Source organism: Natrix helvetica, assembly GCF_964273705.1.
Source record: "Natrix helvetica genome assembly, chromosome: 3".
In the NCBI taxonomy this organism is placed as follows: domain Eukaryota; kingdom Metazoa; phylum Chordata; class Lepidosauria; order Squamata; family Natricidae; genus Natrix; species Natrix helvetica.
The window spans coordinates 105,397,917-105,411,272 of NC_138549.1; the positions used below are offsets into that span (position 1 = coordinate 105,397,917).

A 13,356-nucleotide genomic window follows, 5' to 3' on the forward strand; every position below is an offset into this window, starting at 1 on the left:
TATTCATTACCTTAAGAGCCTTTCTAATGAATCCAGCAATAAAAAATGTATCTGGGAGATTACAGTTGATTTAATTGACATTCTGCATAATTCTGGTTTGCACACAGGGAACAGTTTTACTTTGAGCTATACATGGGCAGTAACATAATAACACCAATGCTCTTGCAGCTCTATTTAATGTTCAGTTCATATAATTTGCATTCTTGTACCCTAAACATTTGGATTTTTATTTCTTATAAGTGAGAAATGAATAAACATGTCCCTGGATAACTTTTAGGAATACTGCTTCAAGGAGGGTAAAGTGCATTCATATATTGAGAAATCTGAACTGCAATACAGAAAGCAGCCCAGGAACGGTTTTGAATTGCCCCAAGGCAAAAAAACAAGATAGCAAAGGTGTTTGCTGTCAATTAAGAATTTGGAAGAAAAATGTAAATACTCTTTAAATCCCAGTGGTGACATTGAATGGCTTAATACTGGGCTATGTGCAACAAGAAAGGTGTCCTGGGGTTGAATCTCTCTCTCTCTCTCCCCTCCCTCCCTCCCTCTGAAGTACTTCAATTCTGAGGTGACTCATGCCTGGTAATGAATAGCAACTGGAAAATAAGGTCCCTTCTGTAACCATCCCTGTACTATAAATCAGCTGATCACTTCCCATCTGATCCCATCACGAGAGGATTGAAAGGAAAGGAAAACCAAACAGAAACTTAAGGAGCCTTTAGCTCAGCCAATCTAAGACAAGTTGCCACAAGGCAACTGCTCATTTCCAAGATTTAAACATTTGTTAGGAAGACAAGGATTTAACAAAAATCAACTTTTGCCAAAAGAGCCTAAGGTTCCATATAGACACACACATTAAAAAGAGATAAATGCAAAACCAAATCATAATACAAATCTAACATAAGATTAATGCAAAATAGATCTGAGCATCAGATGCCAGAAGTTCTACAATCTTGTCTTAAGGTAGCCCTTCCCATTCAATGTACATATCCTACTTTGAACAAATGACTATTTTACATTAATCGTCTGTCTTCTAATTTTGAGCTAGATAACGTCTTCATTCCCATGACTGATAATGACTGATTATATGCTGAACAGATTTTCTCAAGAATGATTTGTCCCCAACTTGTTCCTTTAGATCTTCCAACAATTCCCCCATTGCCACTGTAACTGAATCCATTCACTTTGCTGTTGCTGCTGCTGCTATGTTCTGAAGTAGGATAATTTGAGCCTGGTTGTTTGTACCTGGATTAATCTGATGAATCATTTGTTTGTTTTCTTGGCTATTCACAATATTCTCAGGAGCCTCCTCCAACATCAGAGTTCAAAAGTAGCAATACTCTATCTATCTTACTTCTTCAAAGTCCACTTCATCCCCATAACTATATGTAAATAGTCTGCACCATAAATCACCACTAGATTATCAGTTTAATACTTAAAGGGATAGTTAAGTTGTAAGTCATGTTCTGGGAACATCCTTTTCCCCTTTCTGAGGCTGGGATACGTATTGTTCGATTTCCTGTCTTGGAAGATGGGGAAGTAATAAAAATCTCAGGAAAAGGTAAAGAAATGCACATATCCCTCTCTTGCCACTCCCCCGTCAGAGTTGCAGAGTTGCAAGAATTGAAGTATGCAGACATGTGTTTTATTGGAGCGCTTTGACCAGAGCATCATACAGGAAAACCTGAAACTTTTATAAGGGAAGGTGATCATCAAAGAATAAAAATATATGCTAGGATGAACCCAAAATGAATGTATACAAAATAATGTTCAAGTTGCTCTAGAGCTAGGCCTATTTAATTCTTACAAGACTGAACATAAAATAGAGAACTTGAATCAAGTGTACTGTTTTCTTTTTCTTCTTTCCAATGTTCTTCTCATGTTCTGCATAACATAATTTCTTGAGTTAGCACAATCTGTCTATGTTTTTGTAGCAGGTTTGATACCATATTTTATTTGGTAATAATTATAAAAGGTTTAGTTTAAACATCTTGAAGAGCCACTAAGGATAGTCTATTATTCCTTCCTTCCTTCCTTCCTTCCTTCCTTCCTTCCTTCCTTCCTTCCTTCCTTCCTTCCTTCCTTCCTTCCCTCCCTCCTCTTCTCTGTAGCTATGTGATCTACAGACCATTTGCCAAAATAAAAAAATAAGACAATTTAGATTTTTCAGAAATGTTGATCCAATAACAGCTTGTCCCCAGCAATAAAGCCTATCACAAGTTCAAACATTTATAAAACTTCCTCCCCTGTTCTAGATGTTTAGATGACCACTGTCTCAATGTGAGTTGGAAAAAATGAGCCATCCTGTGAGTAAGATTAATGTTTTAATGGTAATTTACTGAGATCGGCATAACATTTGTATCACAGAATTTCCAAGAAGCAATGGGCTAATGATTATGTTAGGTAGGATATCTCCCAATGTTGATCCTTATTTAGAGGGCAGTAAGTTAGATGCTTATTTCTCAACTGACTCCCATTAAGCACTTTAGATATTTAAACCTCTCTTTTGCCGAGTTTGACATTCACAATGCTGATGTGTCTACTGTAATATGTTACTGGATCATAGAAAGTAGGAATATTAAAGTTGGTGTGCTGGAAGGTAAAATTTCCAGCACTAGTACCCAAGAAATTACGCCAAAAAAATTGAATCAAGTATTGCTAATTTCAATGATAACTGATAAATGGTTCAGTTATTCTGCCCCAAGGTACTGGTTGTTTACAACTTCCTTCCTGAAATTTATTCACTGAAACCAACTATGGCTCCACAATCATCAGGACTGGAAATCTCAGTTCAACCAATTTAATTCTCTTTTCCTTGTTTGTCCAGCAAACCTTCACATAGATAATGGGTAGTGCTTTACTATCTCTCAGCCCATGCCATGATTTCCTCCCTTCAGGCTGAAGCCAAGTCAACAACAAATCTTTTTTCAGACAATCATACTTTAGTGCATAGTGTTTAAGTGAAACAGACACTTGCTGCCATAATTTTGTGGCAAGTACTACTGCTCAATTTTAGTTACAATACAAGTGATCATTCCAAGAGTTGCCACAATATCATGGAGCCAGTGGGTAGCCTACTCCTGGTTCTTTAATTTTTTGCCCTTACTGTATACAAATAACTACCTGTCCACATGCTCCTTCCATCTCTTCAACTGTGCTGCTTATTTAAATAGCTAAGAAAAAACTATGCAGTCTTTGTTAAGTCAGCTAGGTTGATTTTCTAGAAGCATAATTTCTTAGTCTGCAAATTTTTTAAATAATCTGAGGACAACTGATGGAAAAGGAAATTAGAATTAGGATTTAGGGTTCAAAGGAAGTTTAAAACAATCTAGATATGGGCTGTCAAACTCCCGGCTCATGGTCCAGATGCGTCATGTGCTGGCCACGCCCATGCCTGGTTTTGCGAAGGGGGAAAAAGTTCCGATACGTCACATGATGACACCATAACTATGTGAGGTTGACATCCCTGATCTAGATGTTCTCTATAATACTAGAACAGGAATAAGATAAGCCCTTGTTCTTGGGGTTATCCTAGTGCATCTGTTGGCTAAAATAAACCTACTCACCTCAAAGCCTAATGAGAAAAGATATGACACATGGATTCATCTGCTTACAAAGAATACTAGTTTAAAGTAAAGTCTCTTTCAATTTGAGTTTGGCTTCTGGTAAATTCATGCATATTTAATGTAGTTATCCTGGCAACCTAAACACTTACTGGTGCCTTTTTCCAGGATGAATTTCAGTTCTTGTTATTCCCAGGAGTGTCTCCATTCATGTCCTAATCATGTGCTAGCCCTGGTTATCTTTTTAATCTAGGTAAGATTAGGCAGGTGCTGCCACCTGTTGAGACCAGAACATTTTTTTTAGGAATCAAAACAATGCTCTATTAGCATTATTTTGTCAAAGGACCAATTACAATTAAGAAAGCGGGTGTTAAAAAGTACTTAAAGAACACTGAAATTAATTCCTTTTGATATTTCTCTCTTTTTTTGAGATGCTTCAGCCCACTGTGATCCGAAACATCACTTTTACCATGATGACAATGCAAAAGCCAATTCAAATTATGGAAAATATATCCCGTTCTTTATTCTGCCAAAGCACTTGTTTTCAGAAATGATTGTATTAGAGTATTAATTAGCTAAGCCACCATGCTGGCTGAAGTCAAATGCTTTTAAATCTAGGCAACAGCTGTGTTGATCAGGAACAAGTAGAGATTTTAAAATAAGGAATGCTGTCAAAAGGTTAAGGGTTTTTTTGAAAGAAATTTGAACTATATACAATTGAAGAGGTAGGGAACAGAAATATGAATAAATGGCTTTAAAAATTTGGTGGCAATCCAGATTTATTAAAATCAATGGGAAATATTCCACTTTTAGCTCAGCTTGAAAGTACAGTCAACCAACAATAAAAATCTATGAATAAAAAGTTGTAAAAACTGTCTAGGTCTTTAATCTTACTCAAATGGAACTGTTTAAATAAAACTTTCACATCTGTTTTAGCAATTCCAAAAAGCCAACCTTAGAATTTCCGTTCATTGAATGTAATTTCTCATACACTAAATTCAGAAAAGATAATGTAAATAAAAGATTTAGAATTTATCTCATAGGAAGGCTGCGTTTCCTTCCTATGTATGTTTTCATATACACATGTGCACATACAAATGTGTCACATGCAGACGTTTAAGGGAGGGAGAAAGGGAAAACTAGAATTGATTTCAGCTGAATATGACCCTAAGTTGACAAGCTGAGAAAACTCAACCCTGAACAAAATGTTTGTTTTGGTTTTCTCTATTCTTGTTTTCCTTTGACAAGCCTATAATGGTGGGAAAGCTGGAAGGAAAGTGAAGTAGAGGAAGTTGATTACACTGGCAATGAATTGGAAGACCTGAAGAATTAGTTTGGGAAGAGATCATACAGGATATCATTGAAGATGTCCAAATCCAGTCCACTTTATCTAATGCCTGATGACTCAATGATCATTTAATCTTTCAACTGTGTTGAGTTGTTTCATATTCATGTTTCTTGCATTCCACTTTTCAACTATGATCTGTCTTTGCAGCTTGAAAGTTTCTTGTTCGGAAAAGTAACACCAGAAACTAAATATCCCAAAGGTCATCTAGCCACACCATAAACATGTGCCCTGAAAGATCATCAACTCTTCCTCAATATCATGTTAACCACTATCCAATCTGAGGAGTTCATCATCCACTCTATATTGCCAATCATTTTATATTTTCTATTCATGTAGTTTTCCAGGATCGTTTACCATTATCTTCTTCTGCAGAAGTTACTAAGTTACTAGTTCTTTGCTGTTGTTACCAAAGTGATAATTCTGCCTCGAGAATCTTCCTATGTCAGTTCTGCTCAATACAGGTGGGGTAGCTAGGATGACCTTTCCACCTTGGATGACTCTTTAGGGAGTGTATAGTCTTGGCATACAGTTATAATGTTCTTCACTCATCCTTTTCAAGAACAGTTCCTTTGCAATGAAACAGCACAGGAGGACTTGTAGGATTACAAATAGATTAAGCCAAAAATTAATTACACATAGAATTCAGGATCAAGCTCCTTTTAGGTAAAATGGTGTCTGTATAAGAGGAGGATGTGTGAAGGAATGATGCAATAAGTATACAAAATAAAATGTACAATATTGGAGTGGCTAACTGAGAGACCACTAGGAAATTAGCTATGTATTACACGATAGAAGAAAATTGCATGATAGAATAAAGAAAGGATATTAATGGAAAAAAGAAGTATGAATCAGGATTAAAGTATTAAACTAGGAATATAGAGACTCAAGTTTAACTTTCTTGTCAGTCAGATAAACTGGATAATGTGAATCTAGTCACCACTACTCAAGCCTCTTTTACAGAATTGTTGAGTGACTAAAACGATAAAGGAAATAAATCATACACTCTACGTAGTGCCAAAAATGTTCTAATAGTCAGGCAAAATCAGTGGATACTTGAACAAGTCATTTTTTACAATAGATTAAATGATTTGACTTGTAAGTACACTTTTTTGCTTAGGTCTGGCATTCATATTTTACAAAGGAATTAAGAGTTCCCTTTTGACTTCTGAGCCATGTTGCGTACATAATTTGATAAAAAGTAAGGTTACTCCCATAATTAAATGCAGATGGTAACATCTAAAGTACAAATAGAAATCCTGGCGGGAGAATGGGAGTTGTAGGCAAATCTGCTTTGATACTAAAAATGGCATCTTAATGGAATTGATGAATCTGAATGATATATTGCTGTTACGTTATTAGAGATCTATTTCCCAATTCAAATATCAGTGTTTCTCTTCCTTCCCATTCTGGAGATGGTAAGATGACACTACATAAATGCTGTTAAAGCTATAGATGCATGGTACAGTAATTAATTTAATGTGATTTATGGTTCTGTCAACATAGGAAGTTGGAAATCCTGAGCCTCGGTGCTTTAAACATGAGTTTTGTATTTAAACATTATGATGTATCTTAGTGGGTAGAGCTCTGAAGAGGATAGAGAAATTAGTGTAAAAAAAACTGAGTACAAAACACTAGAGTTTATTACATTATTTGATATAGATGGGCATATCAAACAAAAGATATGAAAGTAAATATGCCATCATGGAACAAGCTAAATAATATAGTCAGGAAGGGATAATTTTTGTTACTATTTCAGAAATACATAAAATCTTATGAATGTATTCAAATGCCTCTCCTGCCTTTTTAAAAATAAATAAATAAAAAGTTTATACAATGAAGAGAAAAACTAATAGAAACTAAAAAAATATTTAAAAACTGAACACTGACGAAGAAAGAAAAATATATGTAGTAAGATATAGAAAAATATCACTCCCTCCAAATAAATAGAAACTTAACTTAACTTAACACTTCTGATATTTCAGTAAAAGATCTCTTCTTCATATATCACATTTCTTTATTAATAGGCAAATTAGAAAAAAAATTATTCAGTCCTAATAAGCAAATGTCCATTAAGAGCTACCAGGAATAATAACACATATATTTAATCAAATCAAATAAATCAATTTATATACTTTTCTTTCTGTTGTCTATAAACAAAACTTTAAAGCTTTGTCATCCAGTCCTAGTAAAAAAGTCATTTAAGAGTCAGAAACACATATATTTATTTTCTTTCAATTTATTTTTAAAAACTTGATTTTGATACTTTTAAATATTGTCCCAGAACTTGATTATTTATCATTTTCTCTTTGTCTACTCTCAGAAATTCTTCACTAGTTTAACATGATTCATTTCTAAATTTAAGATAAGAAAGCTATCCAAGTCTCTCTTCTGATTTATTATTTGTATGTCCCTTTTGATTATTAAGACATCAGCAAGTTTCATTTATAAATCATTTTTGTGGTTTACACTTTTTCATATATCATTCTTGTAACATGACAGTTTTAAATCCACTTTCAAATTGCCTTCAATCTCTTTCTTGTACAATAAAACCATTCCTTTTCTGTCATCTAGTTTAAATCTATTTTTATAGTAGCAGACAATCTTAAGAATAATTTCTCAGTGCGTTAAGTCTCAAATATCCTTCCACAGTCAAATAACACTATTCAATTGCATTAATATCTTCTTTAATTGTAATATTTAGTTCTCTTTGGTTCCCTCTAGTCAACTTTCAAAATCCTTCTTACCATATTTTTTTCCCTAATCAACACATTTTCCCACAGGAGGATTTCTTAGTTAGTTTCAAAATCTTTATTTGAACATTTGAAACAACCCATAGCTAATATTATGTTAAGTTCCTCTAACCTCTTCATCTATTTATAACTTTCCAAAATCAATATCCTGGTCACCCTTTTACTGTTTACACAATTTTTTTTAAAAAAAAAACCCTCTTTGTAAAGTCCTTAAACATGCATACAACTTCTTTCATCAAGGACAGAAGGAAAGACACTACTGTAATACAACTTTCCGTTCTGAAGGAAGGTTGACAACCCCAAAAAGCCATTAATAAGCAATTTCCTAAGGTGGTTGAGAAAGGAAGTATGCAGACTTAAATGAGATAATTTCCCCCTGGTTTCCATAGTTCTTAAAATCCACTGGAGACTGCTGTCTTATAGAGACTCCTTGCAGGGAATCTGTGTATGGAGTACTTGTGGGTGATCCTAGCCCTCTCCTTGCTCTAGAAAAAAATTCTGAGGAGCTGATCCATTCACCTTCTCCTCTTCCTGCTGCAGCCATTGGCTACCTTCTCTGTAGAGCGATCTTTAGCCTACCACTGCTTCCCCAGGCAATCCTGATTCAGCCATCTTTTTATAATACGCTGAATCAAACTTTAAATCTAGGTTCCCTTAGTTAATCACCCTCATTCCTCCCTCTGACACTTTTCCCTCTGGGCATTTTTTTTTTGTCTCGTAAAGGGATTAAATGGACACATCATCTTGTTGCTCTATCATGTCCTCGGTGGAGTAGCATATTAACATAATTTATCATAGGAGAGGCTACTCTAGAAATGGTTAGCAGAATAATAAATTAACTCAGCATGGTGCCCCATACACATCTATCCTTGTGCAAATTATTAGCGCAATAGAGCTTTTACTGATGCATTTATCTAGAATTATTGAATGGTTGCACATAATGAATCTGTACACTGACAATCTTTTACGAGATAATCTCAGTGGGTGGGCTTCATTGTTAATTTAGACTAGTAATCTTTTAAACTGTTCACTTACATTTAGATTAACTAAATAAGCTACTTCTTTAAATATTTCCTGTGTCATAAGGGCAACTCCTTAAAATCCAATAAAGGTAGTACTTTAATTATACGCTTCTTGACTTTTGTTTAGCTCCAGTTTTAATTATCTGCAAGCTACTTGCTAACATGAGTGGCATTCAGGAGCAAGAATGTGCCACTTTAAATAGAAACCCCAAATAGCTAGTCAGGTTAGTTTAATGAATGAACTATACAACAGCTTTCAGAGTATCAACATATCTTTCATTGTTAATGCCTGAAATCCAGTGGAGAATGAAGCATCTAACTATGTATTTATTAATTTTATTCCACCTGTATTAATTCAAAGGTAACTCAAGGTGGCAAATAATATGTAATATTCCTTCCTCCTTGTCTTTTCCCTATCACAACTCTGTGAGGTGGGTTGGGCTGAGAGAATGTGACTGGCAAAAGTCATCCAGCTGGCTTTCATGTCTAAGGCAGGACTAGAACTCACAATCTCCTGGTTTCTAAGCCTGCACCTTAATCACTACACCAAACTTTTATTTGAAAATTGACAAATATAAAAAAGAAAAACCTTTCTCATTCCGTTTACTCTAATTGAAAGCTTGAAAATCTAGAGTAAGTTTACACAAGTCTTTATTTTAAAACATAAAGGAATATTTGCACCATGTGTCATCTACTATGAGTGTGTCATTTCTAAACTACATAAGCACACCTGACATTTGTAACTAACCTATAGTCTTTCACCAAAGATACCTTGAGATACCATGAAAATTGAGAGCAGTGGACGGTTAGATGTCTCGCAAAGCTCTTTGTAGAACAAGTGTTGGCTGCATCTTTTGTCTTCTTACTTTTTAAAAGAGCCACAGCTTTCTAACAGTTTAATTCACACCTCTTGGTGCAGAAAATCCTTTTATAAGTGCATCTTTATCTATCCAATGTTTTCCAAAGGATATAGTTTTAGAAATGAAGAATAGGTTAAAAATATTACAGGCCTTCCTCATCGTTTAGGTTCATACAAAGTTCCTGTTAAATTAAACCACATTCTAATTTACAAAATTATTGGATTTATGCAAGTTGAAGTTTTAATTACCTGATTATATAACAGCAGGTAATTAATAATTACCTACTATTAATTACTATTATGCATCAGTATATTAAATATTTTATGAAAGAAAGAGATCCCTGCCCCAGAGGGATTGCAAACTGAAGATCAACACTTTGGTAGGAAATACAGGTAGTCCTTGACTTACAACAGTTCGTTTAGTGATCGTTCAAAGTTTATGACCATTTATCACACTTATGACCGTTGTAGCATCCCCATGTTCGTATAATTTACATTTAGGTGCTTGACAACTGAATCACATTCATGATAGTTGCAGTGTCCTGGAGTCATGTGATCCCCTTCTTGACAAGCAAAGTCAATGGGGAAACCAGATTCACTTAACAACCATGTTACTAACCAAACAACTGCAGGAATGCACTTAACAAATGTGGCAAAAAAAGTCATAAAATGGTGCAAAACTCACTTAACAAATTTCTCACTTAACAACATTAACTTGGGGCTCAATTGTGGTCATAGGTTGAGGACTACCTGTAAAACTACTAGTGGAAAAGAGAAGATATAGACGAGGATAATAAGGATAAAAAAGAATATGAGTGAGTTGAATTACAAATGTTTTGCTTCACTCTCTTAAAAAAAGATATTGATAAGATAGAGTAAGACCAGAGATGGCAACAAGGTCTAAGAGAGGCAAACATACCAGGAGAGATTGAAGAATTGATTATGTAGAGTTGGGATATGACCAGTACACCCTGGTATGGGTGTACCAGTGCTTGCTGGGAGCAACAAGTACCGGTCCGGTGTTCCGGAGGGCCCACCCGCCCGGTATTTGAGCCAATCGGGGCTTCCACGCACGTGCATGGAGGATACGGCACCTGCGTGACTCTCCGCCGAGCAGCTGGAGCATCGCGGGTGGTAAGTACGCATGCCCGCACTGCGCACATGCATGTGGTGGATCCCGGCCCCGTACTGGTTGCACCGGGATCCGGAACCCACCACTGAAGGACAGAAGAGAAAGTGGGAGCATGATTTTAACTCTATTAAGGGTGTGAATAAGGTTCTAGAAGGCAGCATTTAAATATTAAGCAAGAATCAAGAACACGGGGCATAACCTCAAACTGAAGAAGAGAAGTTCAAAAGTAATGTTGGAAAGAGATAGTAGAAGCTTGGAACCAACTTCTAGCAGGGAAAGGTCAATCATCAGTAACTACGTTTAAACATGCTTAGGATAACATGTTTAATTTTATATGATAACACGTGTCTAACATCTGACAAAAATTAAATCAATAAAAATAAAATAAAAATGAATAAAAATAAGAATAATAATTACAATTAAAATTAATAAATACATAAATTTAAAAGGAAAAAAAAACCTAGAGGGACCACTAGATACTGCCTGCCAAATATCTGCTGACCTGGGACTGTTCAGGATGAAAGGATTCAACTGAAGTTTATAGGCTTTTTTACAATCAGTGGAAGTTTGTCTATTCATCAGTGAATGCAATGATGGCAATCACAGAAAAATGGTCATTTTATAAAAGTGAATGGATACCATTCAGAACCATACATGAATGTACAAATGAACAGATGACCAGGAAAATGCATCCCTGTAATATGTCATGGACACAAAGAACACACTACAACATAAACTTAAAAGACAAAAACAGCCAACGTGGTTCTTGCAAAACAAGCTCTTTACTTATTAATTCTCCTTTTTTGGCTCCCATAGTTTCTCCCTTTCATTCCTAGATTCTTTTGTCTTTTTATTGATACAATATATATTCAATACAGTGGTACGGTGCAACGGGGCCCGGCGTCCACCATATGAACGCGCACAGTGGGTGTGCATATGCGCGCAGCACGCGCATGCATCATTACCTCTTGTGATGCCTCTTCAAGCCTCTGCAACACTCCAGCTGCTCGGTGGAGCATTGCGCAGGCACTGTGAGCTCCATGTGCTTGCGCGGAAGGGCTAAAGAGCTCAAATACAGGTAAGGAGCTCAGGAGGGCCCTCCAGAGCACTGTACTGGAATGATATCCGGTTCTCTGGGCAGGCATTTATTGATCTAGTGGTTAAAGCACCCGTACACCCGTACCGGGGCATACCGCCTGCAACCCACTACTTTTTATTTCTTAAGGAGATTTATGGGTCAAATGAATACAGTGCCAGAGGCATTACTACCGGTAGAAATACAGTTGATGCTGGACTAGCTATTATCTTTGCAGTACACTCTATTCCCATTTTTTGATTATAAGGATTAAAAAAAAATTAAGAAGTCATATGGAGCAGGATGAGCAGCATATGATAGGTGCCAAGGAAAGTTACCATGGCAGGCCTCATATGGGGAATCTCAATATTACAATTTTCAGGAGAATACCTAAAATATAGCATTTACTAAGTAATATAGAATTTGCAATTTCAAGATTTTTCTTTATGACAAATACAGTATATGTTCTCTCTGTTGCAACAAAGATTCTACAGATTTTGGATTGCATTCAACTTTCATCCATACTTGCTTTGTTTCCCAGATGATCAAATTAATCCAGATCCATGGCTTCTTAATTTTATTGCCATATTGGTCTAGTGCAGTGTTTCTCAAACTTGGCGACTTTAAGTCCTGTGGACTTCAACTCCCAGAATTCCCCAGCCAGCATAGCTGGGAGTTGAAGTCCACAGGACTTAAAGTCGCCAAGTTTGAGAAACACTGGTCTAGTGGTTAAAGCCCCAGGCTAGAAAGCAGGAGACTGTTAGTTCAAGCCTCACCTTACTCACAGAAAGCTAGCTGAATGACCTTGGGAGAGTCATACTCTCTCTCAGCCCAACCCACCTCACAGCCTTGTTGTGGAGAAAAAAGGAGGAGTATGATATGTTGGATATGTTTGCCCCTTTTGTGTTTTTTTGTAAAAATAATAAAAGTGGGATATAAATAATCAAATAAATAAAATACCTTGCATTCAAAATTGCCTAACTGAATGTGACCTCCAAATGTGCAGCAATTACGTGGACTAATTTATTATAAAAGAGTATTCCTGAAGAAACTTGCTATCCATCCTGTCAGGGGAAAAAACGCCTGATATCTGAGATCAATGGATCGGGCTGATTCCCTTCCGCATATCTTTTGAGATATTAAGAAAAAAAAAAGTCTTTAAGAAGTATTCTAATTAATAAACAAACTTTAATAAAAGTAAATAAAAGTAAAATAAACTAATTGTTACATTTTGATAATGAAAGCTCCGTCTGCCAGCTCTGCTTAGCAGCCGGACAAAGAAGAAAGGAATTCTGGAATGTGTAACGCATGCGCAATAAATCACTTTCAGATAAGAACTTTTATGACCTGCGCAATAACTCTTTCTTAGTTTAACTCTTGAGTGTCAATTCATTCAGTTCAGGCCTAGCAAACTTTTTAACATCGTGACACATCCACCCACCCACTAGGAGACCAAGACTTCCTCTTTGCCTCTTTTCTCTTTTTCTTTCAGCTCACCAGCTATATCCTATCAGAAGTTATACAATCTGGATGTATATAGTCAATCTGCGCACACCACAGACACCTTTGCATAAATTTGCTTTGCACAGAAAGTAGCTGTTTAGTCT

General features: G+C 35.9%; 1 protein-coding gene across 4 annotated transcripts in view; it reads right to left on the reverse strand.

The window, feature by feature from the left end:
• Positions 1 to 13,356, reverse strand: part of NFIA (nuclear factor I A) — a 328,546-nt gene that overhangs the window by 46,170 nt on the left and 269,020 nt on the right. The gene's annotated exons all lie outside the window — the stretch shown is intronic.